Raw genomic sequence first — 22,062 nt, forward strand, 5'->3', positions numbered from 1 at the left:
TGGTACATTTTTTATAGATTATAAGAACTTAATAAATGTTAGTTTTTTTAAGTTTTGTTTAATGGATATTTATTTTTGAGAGAGAGAGAGAGAGAGAGCGAGTACCAGTGGGGGATGGGCAAGAGAGAGGGAGACACAGAACCTGAAGTAGGCTCCAGGCTCCGAGCTATCAGCACAGAGCCCAATGCGAGGCTCTAACTCACGAACCCTGAGATCATGACCTGAGCCCAAGTCAGATGCTTAACCGACTGAGCCACCCGGGAACCCCAAAATGTTAGTTTTTTTAAACAAACTTCTGTTAGTTTCTTGTTTCACTAACCCTACACAATACACACACACACACACACACACACACACACAGACGCATGCATAGTTTTCCCTGCTCCCCATTGATCCTATTGAATCGGGAGAAAAATCTATACATTGTTTCATGAACCTGTGTACTGCTTGAGGTCTTCTGAAAGGCTCAGGTCCAGTCATAGAAATTTCTACCATCACACTTACTGAATAGATTTAAAATGAGTATTCTTTTAAATTCTTTTCCTTGAATAACATTATACTTGGTGGGGGAGAGAAACAGATGCTAGTTATCCTGTATCTGTTTCTTGCCTAATCCAAATGGAAGTTATAAATGACATAATATGAAACACAAAGATTCTCTTACAGTGTTGTTCTCTCCTCTCCAGTTACTGCCCTAAAAAGCCAGTTGCTTGTCATCTAAATTCTCATAAAACTTAACTGATCCTTCTCTATCAGATCTTGGATCATTTCCCTTTCAGTGAATCAGACATTCTTTTTTATAGACTTTCATATTTAGACTTATGAGTAACATGGTAATATGCCCCAATAAATACCTTTTTGTCTGAACAAAGAGGCATTTGTTTAAGCGGCTAAATATAGTAATTACTCAATATATTTATTTCCTCCCTTCCACATACTTCTAGCAAGAGAACTGTGTACTGTGTCAATGGCATAAAGCAATAGAATATAAGTGATGTGTTTATTTGACCTTGGGCAAGATATTTCAGCTCCCAGCCTTAGTCTGTTCATCTGTAAAGTGCACATGATAAGAGTACCTACTTCAAATAGAGCAACTATGAAAATTAAATAGACAAATATGAATCTTTAGTGCTGTCCTCGCTTTGCTTTATACAATTGATTATCTTTTAAAGATACCTGAATCATAAGAAAGAAAGTCTCCTATTTGCCTGTATAGTGCCATGTATTTCTCCATGTGGTCTCCATTTCGTGTTCTTCATTCCTTCATGTGGGTCCAGGGAGAGCTAGAGTAGAATGTAGGGTCATCAGGTCTGTGCCTTTCCTGTCTAAACCCACACGGTGTGTGCAAGTCAGAGCCGGGGCCAGAACTGAGGCCTCCAGACCTCCTGGGCAGAGTCCCTGCGACCACAGCACGTGGCCTTCCACCTGTCGGAGAGGGTGTTGAACGGCGTTGTAAATAAGCAAGCATCTTCAGGTTCCTCTCGGGCACCACTTCCCTCTGGGCGATGATGACCCGCTGAAGGAAAGGATCTCGAGCTGCCTCTCCAGCAGTTATCAGAGACAGTTCTGCAGATTTGGGGAAGCGTGTGGCCAAGGAAACAAAGTAAATAGTTCGCAAGATGAACACCTTTATCTTCCTGGGCTTATCTACATCTATTTTAATCATATTTGTGAATGTTCCAGAAAACAGATTGGACACTTTGGGACTCACAATTCTTGAAAATGTTAAAAATGAGGGTTTTTTTTTCTGATTTTAAGTAAAATATATTTATTGTAGGATAGTTGGAATGAAAAAATTACTCAATTTCTAAATCAGAAATAATCCTATAACTTATAGACAACAATTCTTAATATTTTGGTGTATTTCCTTTGTCTTTTTGCATGTATATGTACATATATGGTATATATGTATATGTACATACACATATATTACAAAATAGAAAACCACCTGTATATACAGCATAATCCAAACTTTTTTTAACTAAAAAAATCTTTTTAAGTTTATTTATTTATTTTGAGAGAGACAGAGACAGCACGAGTGGGGGAAGGGTAGCTAGGGAGGGAGAGAGAAAATCCCAAGCAGGCTCCATGCTGCCGGGACAGAGCCCAATGTGGGGCTTGAACCCATGAAGCCGTGAGATCATGACCTGAGCCAAAATCAAGAATTGGATGCTTAACCAACTGAGCTACCCAGGCATCCCTAATTTTTTTTAATGTTTATTTATTTTTGAGAGAGAGAGAGAGAGAGAGAGAGAGAAGCAGAACGCGAGTGGGGGAGGGGCAGAGAGAGAGGGAGACACAGAATTCGAATCAGGTTCCAGGCTCTGAGCTGTCAGCACAGAGCCCGACGCGGGGCTTGAACTCACAAACTGTGAGATCATGACCTGAGCTGAAGTCGGACGCCCAACCGACTGAGCCACCCAGGCACTCTAGCATAGTCCAGATTTTAAAAATAAGATAGCATCAGCATTTCCACAATTCATGAAATGTCTTTCAAAAAAAACCTGATTTTGAGTGACTGTGTAATAACCCATTGCATGGCTGATCCATAATTTATTTAACCAACACTCAATGCTTCAGATGATAAAATTATTATTCCATCGCAGGGCTCCCTTTTATTGAAAGGAAAGAAATGCATCTCAGGTACTGCCTCACATATATTATCTTCCTGGGGACACAATCTACTTTTTTTTTAAAAAATGTTTATTCATTTTTGAAAGAGAAAGAGACAGAGCAGAGGAGGGGCAGCGAGAGAGGGAGACAGAGGATCTGAAGTGGGCTCTGGGCTGAAAGTCAAGAGCCTGATGCTGGGCTCACACTCACTAACTTTGAGGTCATGATCTCAGTGGAAGTCGGAGGTTTAACCAACTGAGCCAGCCAGGCACCTCTACAATTTACTTTTTTAGTGCAAAAGGCGGGACAAGCTCTATTTATCTAGTTAGACACCGAAGAACACCTTGGTGGTTTAAATATCTGGCATGGCAGATTTGTAAGAAATGACAGCAAATAAGGACTTTAAATCTTTGTTTTTCTCACCACTTCTGAGACAAACACTTGGTGCATTACCTTGATTCTTGTATTTACTTGTTCACTCACCTATCCCCAGAGGATCCTAAAGAAGTAAAAACCCTGCTTATGAATGAATGATTTGTCCCCCCAAAACACTAAACTCCTACAAAGTATCACTATTCCCCTTGGCCGCGCTGAGTTGTAGACAAATGAATTCTAATTTGAGAGGAGATCTGTATTTACAGCTGCATGCAAGCGATATTCAAACGAATTTAAATGTAAACTCCTCCCATAAATCCGAAACGTGCCCAGCTCTTTGTTTTATTTTCAAAGGTCAGGTGTCAACTGATTTTCTTCCAGCAAAAATATTTTTCTTGCATTGCACAGATTTGTCCCGAGCCAGCCACACTCCTGGCCTATGCCACCCGTCATTCCCTGCCACCCCAGCTGTGAGCTCTGCCTGGCGCTCGGGGATGGGTTTCTGAGAGACCTTCTGCTCACTGCTCGTCTCAGTGTGGTGGGATCGTTGAGAGCGGCAGTCAAGAAAGAATCCTTGAGATGTGTCATGGTGCAACTTAGTAAGTTTATTCAAGTAGCATGGGGACAGGACCCGTGGGCAGAAAGGGCTGCACTTGCTATGTGAACCTGGGGGTTACACGCTTAGTGCTCAAGGGGGAGGGGACGTGGAGGGAACATGAGATCATTAATGTCTTCTTCGAATTTCTACTCAGAAAACTACTTTCACAAGATTTCTCTGGTGTTTATCAGGCAGTTCGATATGAAGTCAGTTTGATGAGATACACAGGCAGTCATGAGACCCTTTAAGAACGTAGCAACCAGCATATATTTGAGCCTTATTAAAACTATGCAGGCTAGGGGCGCCTGGGTGGCTCAGTTGGTTAGGTGGCCGACTTCGGCTCAGGTCATGATCTCGCGGTCCATGAGTTCAAGCCCCGCATCGGGCTCTGTGTTCCTGGGTTGCACAGATAAAATTAACAAACCCAGGGGCTCCTGAGTGGCTCAGTCGTTTGAGCGTCCAACTTCAGCTCAGGTCATGATCTCACAGTCTGTGAGTTCGAGCCCCACGTTGGGCTCTGTGCTGACAGCTCAGAGCCTAGAGCCCACTTCAGATTCTGTGTCTCCCCCTCTCTCTGCCCCTCCCCCGCTCATGCTCTGTCTCTCTCTCTGTATCAAAAATAAATAAAAACATTAATTTTTTTTTTTTAAATTAACAACCCCAAACTGAACACCCTGTGCTCACTCGTTGAAGAGTATCTTCACATTCATTTCTTGTGTATGTGGCTTTCTGGTCCCAGAAGCCATGGGACCCTGTCTCTTGGCGGCTGTCCCAAGACAGTTTTCAACTGCTTTTTGCAGTCACCCAGTCTTTCTCAGCACAGAGCCACACGGGTGGATTTCGCTCGGGGAAGGTAAGGTCCTGCCACGAAGTCTGGCCTGAACACCAAGAGGTTGTCATCAACTTTGTATTTTACTTCCTCCTTTTTCCTCTATTTGATAGCCATCAAATGGTTGTGTGAAAGTAATCGCATCCTTTCTCTCTTGCTCTGTTTTACTGGGAAAGGACTATTTTGCTGTGCAAGGGGTAGAAACACAGAGGCACCTGGGGTGTGTGTGCGTGAGCATTCAGAGCTTCTAGAACTTACTCCTGAAAGTAAGAGTAAGTATTTTGCTAAGATCCCCCTTTCAAATGTACCAGCAGGATTCCCTTTTGTTAATACACACACACACACACACACACACAGACACACACACTCCTCTTCAGACCTCAGCAGCTGGGAGCAAGGGTAAGTGACAGAACCTGCTGATGTAGCCCATTGTAACTCACTGCACAGTGGGCCAAACTACCCAAGCGCAGACTATGAATGAGCTCAGCACAGCAGGTGGATTTATGCGATTTCTCAGAACCACAGTGGAGGCTTCTGACTTGATGGCCAAAACGAGACGTGTTTTTTTTTTTTCTCTCTCATCCTTTGCCTCGGAATGATCATTCCCAACATATAAATCAGTTCTGGGGGATACTGCTGAGTCAGAAAGCCAACTGTGGAACAACGCTAACAAGGCACACGACTTTCATGACTCATTTCAATGCAGAGAATACAGTCAGGCCTGATTTACAAAACTGTTGCACAAATTGGCTTTCCGAAAGCTTTAGCTTGCATCCAAAGACTTCTTCGTATCGCTATTTTGAAAAAGTTGGCTATATTCTAGAATGAGAGTACTCAATATTCTTTCAGCGATAGGAATGTGCTTTAGAATTGGGGTACTTCACAGTGTGTTAGTTTGTCCCCTTTTGGAGGCCCTAGATAAAACTTCTCTTTACAAAGGATTAGTGTTAGCTGCTCCACATGGATTGTTTTTATCCAAGACTGGCCACATCTTCCACATGCTCTTCCTGCTTCAGGACAGCGGCCTCGGTAATTCTCCTTCTGGTTCTCTATAGAATAAGAGCTTGGATATTTACAGGCCATATTCCAGTGCAAGTCATTAAGAATTTTCATCTCTGGGGAGCCTGGGTGGCTCGGTCAGTTGAGCGTCCAACTCTTGATTTGGGCTCAGGTCATAATCGCAGAGTAGTGGGACTGAGCCCTATGTCAGGCTTTGTACTGGGCATAGAGCCTGCTTAAGGGGCGCCTGGGTGGCGCAGTCGGTTAAGCGTCCGACTTCAGCCAGGTCACGATCTCGCGGTCCATGAGTTCGAGCCCCGAGTTGGGTTCTGGGCTGATGGCTCGGAGCCTGGAGCCTGTTTCCGATTCTGTGTCTCCCTCACTCTCTGCCCCTCCCCCGTTCATGCTCTATCTCTCTCTGTCCCAAAAAAAAAAAAAAAAAAGTTGAAAAAAAAAGATTCTCTCTCTCTCTCTCTCTCTCTCTCTCTGCCCTTCTGCCTTGTGTGCAGTCTCTCTCTCTAAAAAAAAAAGAAAAAAAAAGAATTTTCATCTCCACTACAAATGTGTAAACGTAGAGATAAGAAAAGATCTTATGTTCTTTGTTTGGTTGAGGGGTGGGCAGTAGGCAGCTAGGAGAGAGTTAGGGTTTGGACGCCACAATTGGGCTTACTACCAAGCAATGTGGAAAGCACAGCGGTAAACCCCATCTGGAAACTGCAAGTCACGTTCCAAAGAAGGCCAGAATGAGAAAAGGGTAAACTTACCAATAATGATTCTTGCTAGATGCTGCTGGTACAGACAGAATGACAAAAAAAGGAGCATGTGTTTTAAGAACAATTTTCTCATGGAAAAGAGTCACCTCCAAAGGAGAAAACATAAAAAGATAAATATGTTTTGTTTCTAGCCATGTAATGTTCAAAGTTGATGAAACTCAACTCTATTTTTTAGGGATATATACATAAGCGGTATAGTTAGAGAAAGAAAAATGAAATAAACACAGAAGTCAGTGTAGTGGTTCTCACTAGGAGATGGGCTGGGGACAGGTTACATCTGGGCAGTTTGTGATCGTGGGTCACGTTCTACTTCTTGATCCAGGTGGCGGCTATATAGGTGTTTGCTAGATAATTATTCATTAAATGACGCAAATGTGTTTCATACATTTATTTTTGGAGTACATGTTTTAGTTCACATTTAAAAAAAAAGAATATGGAAAAAATGGAGACATTAGTCATCCTAGGAAAATAAACTCTTTCTCAAGGAGGAGACTTGGTCGCCATTGACTGTTTATTGACTGACATACTCTGGGTTGTACTTGAATGAAATTCTTACTTGGAGATCCCTGAAAGCCCTTCATATTTAAAATTAGAGGCTGAAAGTGCCATTGACCTTGATGCTAGCTTCTCTATGGCAGTCCTGGGACCACAGGCGGCAAGGGCAGGAGCTGGAATGAGGAGGACAGGGTAAAAGATGGAGGAGTGGGACAAGGGAGGGAGAAGGCATAGTGCAGGCCAGGGAGGCCAGAGGCCTCAGTGGGATCCCAAAGTCAAGAAGGCAGAGCTACTCGTGGTAAGAACAAGGCTATGTATCAAAACTAGCCGTTCAAGCAGAGGTCTGGATTGTCAAGTTTTGAGAAGGAAAGCCTAGAGCTCAGGAGATGTGATGCTGGGTCTCCTGGCATGGACTCAGCAGAGCTGGGGAGGGTGAGACGGGTGGGAACTCAAAATTACACGTACCTGCTGTGAAGACAGCAGCTCTTGGGATCCCAAATGAAGGCAGTGTAAGAAATGACAGAGTAAGTGAAAGGCAGGTTAACCTAAGGATTCAGTCATTCAAATACTTATTGAGAGCCTACTATGGGGCAGATGGCTAGCCTAGAAATTGGAAATTCGGTGTAAACACAACAGTGTCTGCCTTCCTAGAACTTGTGTTCTAAGAAGCAGTGAGAGAGCAAGAGGGCCAGATGATAACTAAAGTAATTGGACAGCCAAGCAGGTAATTCCTCGCAGTACTATTAAGAAAATAAGGCAGGGCCACAGGGAATGGGTTAGGGAGGGAGTGGTACTCAAGAATGTTGAGAAATGGTCTTCCGAAGGAGGAACAAGTAGAAAGGCCACAAGATGAGATGTTCCCGGCCGTCTAAAAAGGTTGTCAGGAGTAGAAATACAGAAAAGCAGTAGGGATGAGGCCTGTGATTAAGGTCCAGCTGTTGAACGTGGCTTAGGGCCAGGAAAACCGACTACCTAGGAAAACTAGAAAGATCAAGAACAACCCAGCCCTCAAGGGGCTGAGGTACCTGCCCCATTATCAAAGGGGGGCCCAGGCTTGCTAGAGCCCAACAAAGAACATGACTCCGAGGGGGGGCCAACCTGGAGCTTGATCCCAAGGAACATGTCAGAAGTCAGAGCCAGGACTCAGAGCCAGAAAATTCTCCATTTAAGACACGCAATTCCATTTCCTGAGCCAATTGTCTTCTCCCCAAGGAAGCCTCTGGTTTGGAGCTGTCACTGTGATCTGTAACATATCACTTGAAGCACATCACAGCACACCCCTCTTCCAGTCGCCCTGGGGTGGTAATACACAGAGACAGACAGTGCAGAGAAAAGCCGCTCGGCCTCCACAGAAATCTGGAACATGTTTGTCAGTAGCCTACTTGTCAAGTCTCCTGGTAGGATAAGGTCTCCTAGAATACCGATCATCGAAAGCCATAGACTCAAACAGGATAAGGTTAGTGACCTCCTAGCTTGTCTACCTCATGGCCTGCCTTAGGCATCCCTCAGAGATATTGTGAGTTCAGTTCCAGGCCACCACGGTAAAGTGACTATTGTGATAAAGCAAGTCAAATGATCTTTTTGGGTTCCTACTGTGTATAAAAGTACTGCATTCTATTAAGTATGCAATGTAGAGACTTCAAGCAATGTACAGACTTTAATTAAAAAATACTTTGTTGCTAAAAAATGCTAACCATCGTCTGAGCTTTCATTTCAGCAAGTCACAATTACTGATCACAGATCACCACAACAAATATAATGAAAAAGTTTGAAGTATTGTGAGAAGTAGCAAAATATAACACAGAGACACGAGGTGGGCAAACGCTGTTGGGAAAATGACATCTACAGACTTGCTCAATACAGGTTGCCACAAATCTTCAATGGGTAAAAAACGCCATGTCTGTGAATTGAGATAAGATGAAGCAAGCCTGTATTTAAATTTCACCCTTAACTGTTCAAGTATGCATTCTGGAAGGGTCTTTTGGCCCAACACAGCAGCCACATCTGGTTGTTAGATGTCAACGGCTAAAAACAGTTGAGAAAAAGGGCAAAGAAAACGGGAGAAATTCCTTCCTGTTCCTCCTCCTACAGCGAGGGTTCACGGAGCTTGTCCCTTCCTCAACAGGTGGCTAAAACAGGGGGCTCAATGATCTTCCTGGCCTGCCTCATAGGTTTGTTCAGAGGTCACGGCGGGGGGAACACTATAGATTAGCTGTAGAGCATCACGGAAATTTTTCTTTTACAGTAGCACCACATTAAAATCTATCGGACCCACAACTCCAATGGTTCAGTGGAAAAATATGCTGCCTAAGTCTAGCAGGACAGGGAGTGGTGTGGTGGTAACTATTTACCAAACCACCATCCGGGAGACGGGGAGCCCCTGATTTGGTAGCACTTACCAATTTCTGTGGCGTGAATGCTGCCACCATGGCTGATATTGAGCTACCAATGCGATATCACCGAACACAGAGTTGGGAAGATATAAGCACAATGGTGCAAGCTGGCCCTAGCACACCTTTGGCTGTGCCGAGGACTGGGGGTTTGGAGGTGGATGAAACACAACGTATGCCCTCATAGACTAGTGCATGGATTGGTTGAGGAGGTAGACCATCAAGTGAAGCATCTTGAAGTAGCGTAATGAGGAACGAAATCACGTACGTAAAGCAGATATAGGGGTCTCTTCCCCCAATGGGATCTGTGTCCTCACAGGGAACAAAACCTCAAACTAACAAGATAAAGCTTTGATAGTGGACTAGTCATCAGCTGCAAGTCAAGGAGGGTCATGGGAAGTTCTACCTCTAATAGATAGCTTCCTACTTTTTCGTGAAGACTGGCCCTAAATATAATGACGCTGTAACAGATTACATTCAGTGATCTCATCTGGGTTACTGATAAGCATCAAAGGCTCTGAGTCAGAGAAAGGGTAATTAAAGCTCAGGCATCTATGAGCTGGAAGGCCCACAACCCATCCTCTTAACGTCTAGCTTAACGTGCTAGCTCCTTTTAACGTGCTAGCTCCTGCTGCTACACGTCTGGACTTTGGCTGGGGGAGGGGCAGGAGGGCTGGGGAGGAAAAGCTTAAGAACCAAGGAGAAGAGGTTCACCCCATTAACATCTTCTTATCCTCCTACTCTCTTGAATGTGCACTCCTACCGCACTCTCCTGGGCAACCCTATTGTCTGTCACCATTCAAAACTCAGCCGCACCGTAGGGTGCCTGGTGGCTCACTCAGTTAACCTTCCGACTTTGGCTCAGGTCATGATCTCACTGCTTACAGGTCCGAGCTCTGAATCAGGCTCTCTGCTGTCTATGTGGAGCCTTTTCGGATCCTCTGTCCCCTTCTCTCTCTGCCCCTCCACCCCCATCCCCCCCCCCCGCCCCCACACACACACTCTCTCTTTTTCATAGTAAACAAACGTTAAAAACTCAGCCACACCTTCTTCAGGTGTGTGAGCATCACACAGTGCCTTTCCCTCAGCTGTTCCATTTAGCTCTTGGATTGCACTTTTCTCTCTCCTCTTCCAGCTCTTCCTGTGTAGGGGCTCCCTTCACATTCAGCCTTTTCTTTTTTCTTTATGTTTTCTCTTTTAATATTGACCTCAACTCCCCTAATCTTCCTCTGTGCAGATCACATCATATTTGCCTATCAAGACCTTCCCTTTCCCCTGAACACCAGCCTCCTGTTCAATGATCAGGTACGCAACTCATTCTCCATGTACCTGTGGAACATCAATTTTTTATTTTATTTTATTTTATTTTATTTTATTTTATTTTATTTTATTTTATTTTATTTTTTTAAGTGTATTTATTTGTTTTGAGAGAGAGAGAGAGAGAGAGCACACACAAGCTGGAAAGGGGCAAAGAGAAAGAGAGACAGAATCCCAAGCAGGCTCCACGTTCATCAGCGCAGGGCCCAGTGTGGGGCTCGAACTCACAAACTGTGAGATCCTGACCTGAGCCAAGATCAAGAGTTGAACACCTATCTGACTGAGCCACCCAGGTGCCCCTATTTTACTTTTAAGTTTGTTTATTTATTTTGAGAGAGAGAGAGAGAGGGCGCGCGCTCATGCAAGGTGGGGAGGGGCAGAGAGAGGGAAAGAAAGAGAATTCCAAGCAGGCTCTGTCTGCATTGTTAGCACAGAGCCCAAGGTGGGGCTGGATCTCACTAACCTTGAGACCATGACCTGAGCCGAAATCAAGAGCAGGGGACTTTAATCAACTGAGCCACTCAGGCGTCCCTGGAACATCAGTTTAAATTGCTCGTCTGGGGGTGTTCAAGGTCCTTCTTTCTTCAGTAGCTCTCACCCGGTTAACTGATGAGTTTCTGTTTTTGTACTTAATGGCACCAGTGTCATTCAGGCTTTACTGACGTCTCATGGGGCCACCTCTCTTTTGGTAGCTCTTTCCCTCTGCTCCAATCCGGTACTTGCGGAGGGGATTTCAGTCATGGTACCCCATCTAGCCTCCACCATAGTCATGTGACCCCAGCTTGGCCAATCAGAGTCATTCCTTGGAGGTTTCCCGAACTTCAAAGGAAGTTTTATGTTCTCTGTAGTTTTATAGTCTCTTCAGTTCATAGATGGAGCTTTAAGCATGTATCCTAAACCACTGGTAGCCATGAACCCTTAATGTATAGAGAAGCCTGAGAGAAGACAGCTGGTACACAAAAGAGAAGTAGCTATGAGAGACTGCCTTTGTTCCCATCCTGATTTCATTTAACCCTAAGTGTGGCTCAAGTCCTATACCCATTCAGAAAGCATTCCCAGGGGCGCCTGGGTGGCTCAGTCAGTTAAGCGTCCAACTTTGGCTCGGGTCATGATCTCAAGGTTTGTGAGTTCCAGCCCCGCATCGGGCCCTGTGCTGACAGCTCAGAGTCTGGAGCCTGCTTCAGATTCTGTGCCTCCTTCTCTCTCGGCCCCTCCCCTGCTGGCACTCTGTCTCTGTCTCTCTCTGTCTCAAACATAAATAAACATTAAAAAAATTTTTTTTTAATTCCCTTATCTTTTATTCCCTTATCTTTTTTTAAATTCCCTTATGTAAAGTTGTTTTTATTTGTTTTTTTGTTTATCACAAAGCTATTTGCTGGTACAAAGGAGTGGAATGATATACACATTTTTAAAAATGTAAATTAAAATAGATGTTCTTGCTCAAAAGGGAGGGCATACAGTTTAGATGGTAAGGAAATTCCTATTCGAGTTGATGAGAAAGCAAAGCTGAAATTAATTAATCAGCTCTCCCCCTCAGTGGATCTCCAGTGCTATAAGCCTTCCATAGAGCGTCTTCTCAAACTGAGTGTGATTCTAGGATTCAAAGAGTTGGATCTTGTAATCAACACAATTCCTAAATGCAAGCCCATTATTTCATTTGGTGTTCCACCAAAGAAACGGCCATCATTTCTATGATCTTGGGAAAGTGCTGGATTATAAAGGCACCTTCCTAAAGGATTTTCGAGAGTAATTGTTGACTTTCCTTACTTTTCTCCTTACCCATCAACTCCTCCCAAAAGATGCAGCTCTATAGTGCTTACTCTATGTCACTTATTACAACTTTGTAAATAGTAACTTGTTTGTTTTGACCTCCTTTCTGGGTTATAAACTCATTTTCTGGTGGAGTTAACTTACTTAAGAAACATCTATTGGTGTGCTTGCAGCAGCATAAAGCATCAGGAGTCTATTGGCAATGGAGTTACCAAAACCAATGAAGCTCGATTCCTGCTCCAAAAAAAGTTTATGATATAGTACAGTAGTTTCCAAACTTGGCGGCCAATTGCAGACAGCTGGAGAGATTCTGATTCAAGTGGTCTGGGATTGGTCAGGCACTTGAGGACTTTTAGCTCCTTTGGTGATTTGAGTGTGCAGCCAAGGTCGAGAAATGTTCTAGATGAAAAGAAGAGTGTTATTTCAATACAAGACTGAGGGTGCTGGGAAGGGTGCTGAGGGAAGTCACAAGGTGTGGCGAAAGCCCAGAGGAGGAGCACCCTAACAGAGAATCCCAACCCAAGTTAGAATCTTACCAAGTACCCTGGCGCCATCCCAAACTCATGAATTCAGAATCTCAGATCACAGGGCATTAGTATGTTTTAAAAGCTCCCTGGGTGATTCTGATACCCAGAGACGGTTGAGAGCCATTGGAACCCTCCTAGGGAGATATAGTGAGGGGAAGGCTTGTTACCCTCTAGGGGTAACAGCTACATGGAGACTTGGAAAGTACAATTGGGTAGTTAGGCAAAGGAGGAGGCCAGGCCTTGACATTCTACTCTGCTTCTCCCACTATGCCCACACAGGCCCTGGAACATGGTAGTTACTCAATAAACTTTTGTGAAATGAATGTTCAGGATATAAGTGATCACTGGGTTCCATATGTGGAAGCATCTGTATTAGCCTCCTACAGCTCCTGTGACAAAGTACTACCATCTGGATGGCTTAACACAACAGGAATTTCTTCTCTCACAGTCCTGGGGTCTACCTATATGAAATCCAGGTACCAGCAGGGTTGGTTCCTATTTAGAAGCTCTGAGGGATAATCTACTCCATGCCTTTCTCACTTCCGGTGGTTACCAAAAGTCTGGCATTCCTTAGCTTATAGGTGCATCACTGCAATCTCTGCCTCCATTGTCACATGGCCTTCTTCCCTCGTGTGTGTTTCTGTGTCCAAAGGTCCCTCTTATTCTAAGTACACTAGTCTTTGGGTCATCTAATCTCGTATCTAGTATCTAGGCCCAGTCTAATCTAGTATTAACTCAACTTGATTACATCAGTAAAGACCCCATCTCTAAATAAGGTCATAATTACAGGTAGCTGGGATTAGGGGGGGCACAATTCAACCCACATGGCATCCCAAAGAGTAGGAGAAGCCGGTTGTCACACAACAGAGAGAGGTATGTGGGGGGAGGAGCCTGAACTCGTCCTAACCTTTTCCCTGCTCTCCTTGGATCTACTCACTTGAGTGAGTGGTTCTGAAACATTTCCAGTTACGAACCCCTGGTTTTTGTACAACTCTTCCACACATGATACATCATTAATTTGTGAAGTTACACTTCGCATTTTTAGGGACAAATGAGAAATATTCCATAAAGGAATTTGAGACTGCGACATCTTCTGTCCTCCATGCGAGTCATCTAGCTTTATAAATTTGGTTCTTCCTCTAGCTCGGGCGAAAGCGCACAACACGCTCACAGACTCAGACGTCTGGTGCAAAACTGGGACAGTCCCCAGCAAACTGGGACAGATGTTACCCTATCTGTTTCTCACTCCGTCTTTGTCTCTCTTTCCCAGGCTCCCTGTGTGTCTTCTGCTTGGGTGTGCCCTGTTGGAAAGGAGAAGGACACATGTGACATATTTAAAGCTTGATGAAAGGGCTGAAGGATTCCAGCTGCTTTTTATCCAACCCTGACACTTAGATACTTTTCAAGAAGCAACGTAGCCTTATGAATTGGTAAGAATAAAAAGAAATAGTTTATCCTTTAGCTTTATCCTTACAAGGCCCCACCTAACTGCCCACATGGTGAACTGGGAAAATAGTAAACTGTAAAATATTTTAGTTGAGATATAAAGTAGACCTATTTTGAGTATATGACGATGACTTGTACATAAACTTGGAGCCTTCCCTGACAGTCCAGTCTCTGAAAACAGCCCAGACTGTCTCCACTGCTTAACTTCTGCCTCCTCTGCCCATTGCAGTCTGGCTTGTGCACCCACAACTGCAAAGGAAATGATTTCTGAAGATTATCAGGACCTTCCGATTGTGAGGTGTCATGGCTTCAGTTTTAGAATGGCTGAAGTTTAAAAAAATTACCCTACCATGCACTGGAGAGGATGTGGAAGGCCCAGAACTCTCTGATACCACTCATGGGAATGTAAAATCGTACAACCGCTTTGCAAAACAGTTCAGCAGTTTCTTAAAAAGTTAAACATATACAGATCATATGAGCCAGTCTGGGTATTCACCCGAGAGAAAAGAAAGCATGCGTTCCTACAAGGACATGAACATGAACAGTCAAAGCAGCTTTATCTGCATTAGCCAAAGATTGGCAACAACCCAAATGTCCATCATTTATCCATTAAGGAGAATGGATAAATAAACTGTGATACATCCATGCTAAGTCCACAATGGAATACTATTCAGCAGAAAGGAAGAAGGAAGGTAGGAAGGAAGGAAGGGAGGAAGGGAAGAAGGAGGGAAAGCTATTTACACAATGCTCCAAAATGGGTGAGTCTCGATCTCAAAATAATTAGGCCCATTCCCAAAATAAGGAAGGCAGTTTAAAAAAAGAGTACATACTATGATTTCATTTATATAAAATTTGAGAAAATGCAAACTAATCTATAGTGATGGATCAGTGGTTGCCTGGGAAAGAAGGATAGAAAGGGATGGAGAGGAGGGGTTACAAAGGACCAGAAGGAAACTTTTCGGGTGATGGATGTGTTCATCAACTTGATCACGGTGATGGTCTTAGGGTGTGTCCATACAGAAAACTTATGAAACTATATACTTTAAAGATGTGTGGCTTATTGTATGTCAATTATACCTCAATAAAATTATTTTTAAAAGCCCATACATACATTTGAGTACTATATTTACTGACTTATCTACAGCATTTGAGACATCTGACAATTTCCTCCTCTCTGAAATGTTCCTCTTCCCAGGGTTCCAGGACATTGCTTCCAGATCTCTTCCTTGCCATACACAGGCAATCAGAGGTTATCACATTCAATTTAGATATGAGATTAGAATTCTGGCGTGTTGATTTTGAGCATATAGACCTATTTGTCTACCATCATTTTGAATAGCCACAATGATCACAAAAAAGCAGGGAAATGTCTAACCAACTTGCAAATCCGAATATCTCAATAAATACTTTTGTATTTCCTGGCTGCTGTGACACCAGAAAGGGGGATAAGTGAGTGTGTTTGGGGTACTTGGTATGTGTCATCATGTGTGAATGACTACCCGTAAAAAATAAGGAATTAAGAAAAGATAAAAGGTCCTAAGAACCAGCTCCCAATGAACTCAAGAGCCTTCTAATGCAGCCCTCAAAGCTGCAGAGAGGTAAGAAATTGACTTCCAGTTACCCATATGAGGAAGGTGGCTTTTCACCCATTGCTTCCATAAATCTGATGCAGATAGAGGGTGGGATTTGGCTGGGCTTCATTCTCCCTTGATTCAGTGCAGACACACATCTCTGGCTTGACCCCCAGTCCTCTATTTTCACCTCGTTCCTGAAAGAATAGCAACTCTTTCAATCCTCACCAGTCCTGCAGCTGCTCACACCAAGGGCTTAAAGAAATGGCGAGGGGCCATGTTTTCAAAGGCCGCCTTGCCTTACTAGACAGTTGAGTAACTTTTATGAGATCTATTGCCAACTTTTTAGTGTTGCCCAATAGTTGCCCAAATATGTTATGACATATGCTTATTTAATCAGTCCACACACGTGGTTTGAATTTAAGAGACAAAATCTACCAGAGTGTGGATCTGTAGTTTTACCAGGATGCTGAAGTGCTAAGTCAGGGAACTTCAGCCCAAATTTCTGTCTATACACCGTGAGTCACAGCTGTTAATCCTTATAGGAGTCACATGCTTAGGTATTGACAGGAGCCTGCTTTGAGATTCCTGTTTACTAAGCTCAAGGTTGTCATGGTAATAACAGTCAAATGTGGTTGTTACCAAACTTACTTTTTGCCTTTTTCCAGAAAGCTTTCAGTTGAGTTTCTCTTTCAAATGGTGTCAAAAGGGTAGATGCTCCTAAGACTCTCAATTCAAAGATCTCACTACAAATTTGTCTGTTGATTTTTTTGTGGGTAAAGATGTGATCACTTGCTCTGGGAGAGAAGCATTCTTTTTACTTTCTGGGAAGAAAACAAACACGGTCTGATAGAACCATTGCCTAAGGGCCAGGCAAATCCCACTTGATTAGGAGAATGTGTGTGTCAAGATAAAGGAGAAATAATGCAGTCTGCAACAGTGAAAAGTAGAAGGCAGGGATCAGGGTGCCTTGATTGCTGTTGGCTCTTTTTGGATACAGGAGCCAGTTGACCAGCAGGCACTCTTAGTATTCTATTCCATCAAGGGGTATTTGCATTCTGAATTGGTATTGGAGAAGATGAGAGGTCAGAGAGACAGGGAGATAAAAATAGTCAAAACCAATCAAAGCCCTAAGACCCAGCATCCGTTTGGGGTGTGTTCAGAGAAGCAAACAAGCAGGACTTCCTCTTTCTGTATAGACCAGAGTCTGAGTTATTTAAAGAGTTTCTCGCTTTGGGCGCCTGAACCTTAGAGGTGGGACATGAGAAAGAGTACAGAAGAGAACATGGGGTGATGGTATTGAAACTATTATTTTAACTTTGAAACCAAGAGAGAGACAGAGACAGAGAGAGGCCAGATGGTTCTACTGTTACATATAGCATAGTAGGTGAAATAAACTTCATTTTAAAGAAATTACCCATCGAAGACTCTAGCTAATATAAAGAAAAATAAAGTATTGTGAATTCCACCAATGTAGACATTTCAATTTGGATAATTGAAAGAAATCTTCAAATAATAATAGCTAAAATTGATCGCCAGACTCTGTGAGTTGAACTCACTGAATTCTCTCAATACACACGATTGTTTAATCTATTTTACATACGAGGAAGTTAAGGGAGAGTCAACTGCCTGGGGCCATAAATAGGGCGCCGGTAGAGCATGGATTCGGATGCAGCCCCAATGACTCTTGATTCCACCACGATACTCCTGATGCTCCACTGGTCCTAGAGGGTTGTTAACGGTTTGGTCCGTTTGTTTTCATTAGTGGGTTTGTTTTTGTTTAGTGTATTTCAGTTGGGCTTGGGGTGGGACTGCCTAGTCAGTGGGGATTGTTTGTAATATCTTAATAATGTTGAATGTTTCCTGAAATATTGTAGGTTGTGACGCTAAAATATCCAGTTGAGGAGTGGAGCTCCCTTCCAGGAGAAAGCACTGCACCGTGTAATGGATGGAGTGTGGGATTGGGAGTCAGGGGTGCACGTTCCCGTCCTGGCTCCGTCATTCATCAGTCATGTGATTTAGGGCAAGCAGAGACTTTGAGCTCACATTTTTTTTTTTTTTTTATCAGTACATCAAGCCCCATCCCCCTTACTCAGAGGAATAAGATGATGCTTTCAGACCTCTTGAACTTTTCATTATATTCAGAGTTTGGTTTGACTCAACACTTTCCAAAGCACATACAGAAGCCATGAAATATTTACCTTTCATCCCCTGCAGATCTAGGGGGTCTGCAGGCATTATGGAAGTGACATTGCCTTTATAGTCTTTCTTTAAATTTTTTAAAAAATTGTATTCTTTGAAAGAAAGAAAGAGACAGAATGCGAGTGGGGGAGGGGCAGAGAAAGAGGGAGACACAGAATCTGAAGCAGGTCCACACTCTCAGCTGTCAGTACAGAGCCTCACATGTGGCTCGAACCCACGAATGGAAGCTCATGACGAGCTGAAGCCGGACGCTCAACCAACTGAGCCACCCAGGTGCCCCACCTTCATAGTCTTGTAACAAATAGTAGGTCAGTGAAAGTAAAAGGGAGAAGAGTCTTGAGGTGCCAAGAGACGTGTTTTTATGCGTTCTTTGATTCCATGATGACCTCCTGCCTTGATCTTCAATTTGCGATCAACATTTATCGCACCTCTGTGCTAAGCTCTGGGTGAATGGGAATAAGCAGTTGCTTTCCTCAAGATGTAAAGCCTGCACTCAAGGAGCACAACCACTGATGAAGTACAATAGTTGTCGGCCATTATAGTAGACTGCAGGGAGGTGGGGGCACCAAGAAGAGGTAGACCATTTTTTTTTTTAATCCCAGAAAATGTTTTATCAAGAAAATGACACTTAAGTAACCTTGCAAGATCAACAGCTAACTGGTCAACGAGGCATGGGGATGGGGAGTGCGTGAGAGAGGGGAGACTGGAAGCAATTAATTAATTTCTAATCCCATTTATGTTTATTCATTTTCTTTATAATACACCACAGGACCTCAAAGTACCTGCACTGACTACCAACAGAAAAATCGCATCCAGTCCGACTGCACGTTTGGTGGGTAGAATATTCTGACGTGAAGTTGTTGGGAGACATTGCTAGCATAAGAAGCCATGAGTTGCAAGGAAGCAATCTTTCTCCAGACGGATGCTGTTAAACCAGAAGTCGTTAGTGGATAAAAATGTCCTAGGAACACAAAACTTTTTATTGCCTTTCTCTTTTACAGATGAGAGACCACTAGAGGGCGCCAGACTTCAGTTTTCTGGATTAGGAAAGTGGGCTTGGCAAAGTACAAAGAGGTCACAGTTGAAGGGAATTGGCTCTTACCGTGTATCTTTGTTCTCTAGTAAAAGTAGATCTATAAATAGTCATCGTATTTTGAATAAATGTGAATATTGGTTTACCTTTCAAATCCTAAATTTGGGTTTAAAACTCAAAATAAAATAATACATAAAGTATTGCTTCTTTCAATAGGATTCCGGCCCAGGATTCAAGGATTGATAATTCCAATAATGAGACTTCCAGCCCATCCTCTTCTTAATACTTATCTTTTGGGCTGAGTAGACTATGCCTGCTAATAGGTGCTTTATTTATTTGTTTCTTTATTCATTCATTTAAAGAGTATCTGCTCAGATTCTATTATGGGTTAGGCAGGTTGCTAGGTGTTGAAATACAAAGGTAAAAAAGATATGATGAACAGATAAATAAACAGTGGTACACCCATACAATGACTATTATTCAAGGCTCAAAAGAAATGAGCTATCAAGCCATGAAGAGACATGCAAGAAACTTACATGCATATTACTGAGTGAAAGAAGCTAATCTGAAAAGGCCATATACTGTGATTCCAACTACATAACATTCTGGAAAAGACAAAACCATACAGTAAAAAGATCAGTGGCTGTCAGGGTTTATGGAGGATGGAGGGGTAAATAGACAGAGGATTTTTAGGGCACTGAAACTATCCTGTAGGATACCATAATGATGGACACACGTTTTTATGTATCTGTCAAAACCCATACGATGTCCATTGCCAAGAATGAATGCTGATGTAAACTTTGGGCTGCGGGTGATATGATGTGTCTGTGTGGGTCTGTGGGTTGTCACAAATGCACAAATGGTGGGCGATGTTGATGGTGGGAAGGGTTTGCATGTGTGAGGACAGGAAGTAGAGGGGAATCTTTGTACTTTCTGCTCAGTTTTGCTGTGAACCCCAAACAGCTCTAAAAAATTCTTTTAACTATTTATTTTTGAAAGAGAGAGCGAGCGTGCTCACATGTGGGAGGGCAGAGAGAGAGAGAGGGAGACAGCGGATCTGAAGCAGGCTCCTGGATGTCAGCACAGAGCCCAATGAATGCTGGGCTTGAACTCACAAATGTGAGATCATGACTGGACCTGAAGTTGTACACTTCACCAACAGAGCTACCGAGGCGCCCCTAAAATATTCTTTAAAAAAAAAAAAAGTGTTCCTTGGGGCGCCTGGCTGGCTCAGTCGGTAAAGCGTCCGACTTGGGCTCAGGTCATGATCTCACGGTTGGTGAGTTCGAGCCCCACGCCGGGCTCTGTGCTGACAGCTGGGAGCCTGGAGCCCGCTTCGGATTCGTGTCTCCCCCTCTCTCTGCCCCTCCCCCAGTCATGCTCTGTCTCTGTCTCTCAATAATAAATAAATGTTAAAAAAAAAATTTTTTTTAAAGTGTTCCTCTCAAGGAGGTTCGAGTCTGAGGGGAACAGGCAACCCACAAAACAAAAACAATGCCACGTGGGCACTGGTCCAAGGAAGGCGTCAGTGTTGTGGGGGCCCTGGAGAGGGGCCCTCTGTCTCCCCACAGTGTGTGTGTATCCGGGAGGCCCGGGCTTGTTACAGGGGCAGCGGGAAGAAGGGTGGCTGGGGAGGCTGAAGGGGGCTCCCTCTAGGCCCGACTGCCCCTCTAATTAGCGGTGAGCTTCTTAATAAGTCACTTCGCCTGCCCGGCGGGCCTCGGTTTACCTTGCTCTGAATGGGCCCTGTTGTCCCCGATGATCGGTAAGGGCCTTTCTAGCTTCAACATAAAACCGATCATTGCAATTTTCATGCAAAGTTCTTTTTTTTGGGGGGGGGGGTGGAATACACACAATGTAAGATGTAGCACCCGAACTGTATTTTCGTGGTTGCACCCACCACCTCCACCGAGGCTGCGTCTTTCCAGGGTGGATCTCCGTCCTCATCCCCTTCTCCCCCGCCCCCCCCCACCCCCCCCTCCCCCCCCCCCGGCAGCCATGGGTCTACCTCCTGTCTCTGGGCCTTTCACCGCTCTGGGTACCCCGAGTAAGTGGATCCATATGGCCTTTGTTCACGGTGTCTGGCTTATGTCACTCGGCGCGCTGTCTTCGAGGTGCATCCGTGCTGTGGCCGGTGTCAGAATGTCGTTCTTTTTTTCAGGCTGAATAACGTTCCATTGCGCCCAGACGATGGTGACGTTCTTTGGAAGGGGCTGTTTCTGACCCCACCAAGGGCGCCGCCGGGAGGAGAGCCCTGCAGAGTGCTCTTGCCCGCTGTTTCTCTCTCGGGATCCGGGGACAGCGAGTTCAGACCTGGGGATTCAGAGGGCTCTGCGTCTTCTGCTGGGGCAGCGCCTCCCTTTCACGAGCTGGGCTTTTAGCTCGTGCCCGCGGAATATCCTTTGATTCTCCTTGTTTGTCAGCCAGGACTCTGTTTCCCCCACGAGTAAGAAGGTGCTCCATCATCAAGAAGGGTCCCAGAGAGGGAAGACGGAGAGAATTAAGGGACACGGCCTCCTTGAGGCTCTCTCTGATCTCCGTGGGCTGATACAGCAAATGCAGGCCGAGTAATATATAAACATTATATGCTACATATCTGATATGTAGTATAATATATATGCAGAAATGTGTTGCTCCCCGTTCTGGAGGCTGGAAGGCCAAGACCCAAGTGCCAGCACAGTTGGCCACCCGAACTCTAATCAGACACAATAAGGGACGAGAACCTTTATCCAGGCTGCACACAGCTGACATCTCTCTGTGTCCTCACATGGAAGGAAGAAGTAGGAAGGTCTCTGGGGTCTCTCTCTCTCTCTCTCTTTTTAATGTTTATTTGTTTACCTGAGAGAGAGAGAGAGAGTGTACGAGAGGAGAAGGGGCAGACAGAGAGAGAGAATCCCACGCAGGCTCTGCCCTGTCAGCGTAGAGCCCAACGTAGGACTCAAACTCACAAACGGTGAGATCGTGACCTGAGCTGAGATCGAGTCTGATGCTGAACCAACTGAGCTACCCAGGTGCTCCTGGGGTCTCTTTTATAAGGGCGCTAATCCCATTCATGTGGGGTCTACCCTTATGACTCAATCACCTCACAAAGGCCCCACCCCCTAAATGCCATCGCATTGGGTGT

At 44.2% G+C, this 22,062-nt stretch overlaps 1 long non-coding RNA gene across 1 annotated transcript; it reads right to left on the reverse strand.

Moving 5' to 3' along the window:
* Nucleotides 1-15,744: 15,744 nt before the first annotated feature.
* On the reverse strand, nt 15,745-21,461 carry LOC144615767 (uncharacterized). Its single transcript, XR_013554383.2, has 3 exons — nt 20,947-21,461; nt 16,355-16,527; nt 15,745-15,900 (listed from the first exon to the last, which is right to left on the reverse strand). It is a non-coding gene; the product is annotated as an uncharacterized LOC144615767 (long non-coding RNA).
* Between the last annotated feature and the right edge of the window lie 601 nt (nt 21,462-22,062).

Source organism: Panthera onca, chromosome A1, assembly GCF_046562875.1.
Source record: "Panthera onca isolate mPanOnc1 chromosome A1, mPanOnc1 haplotype 2, whole genome shotgun sequence".
Lineage (NCBI taxonomy): Eukaryota > Metazoa > Chordata > Mammalia > Carnivora > Felidae > Panthera > Panthera onca.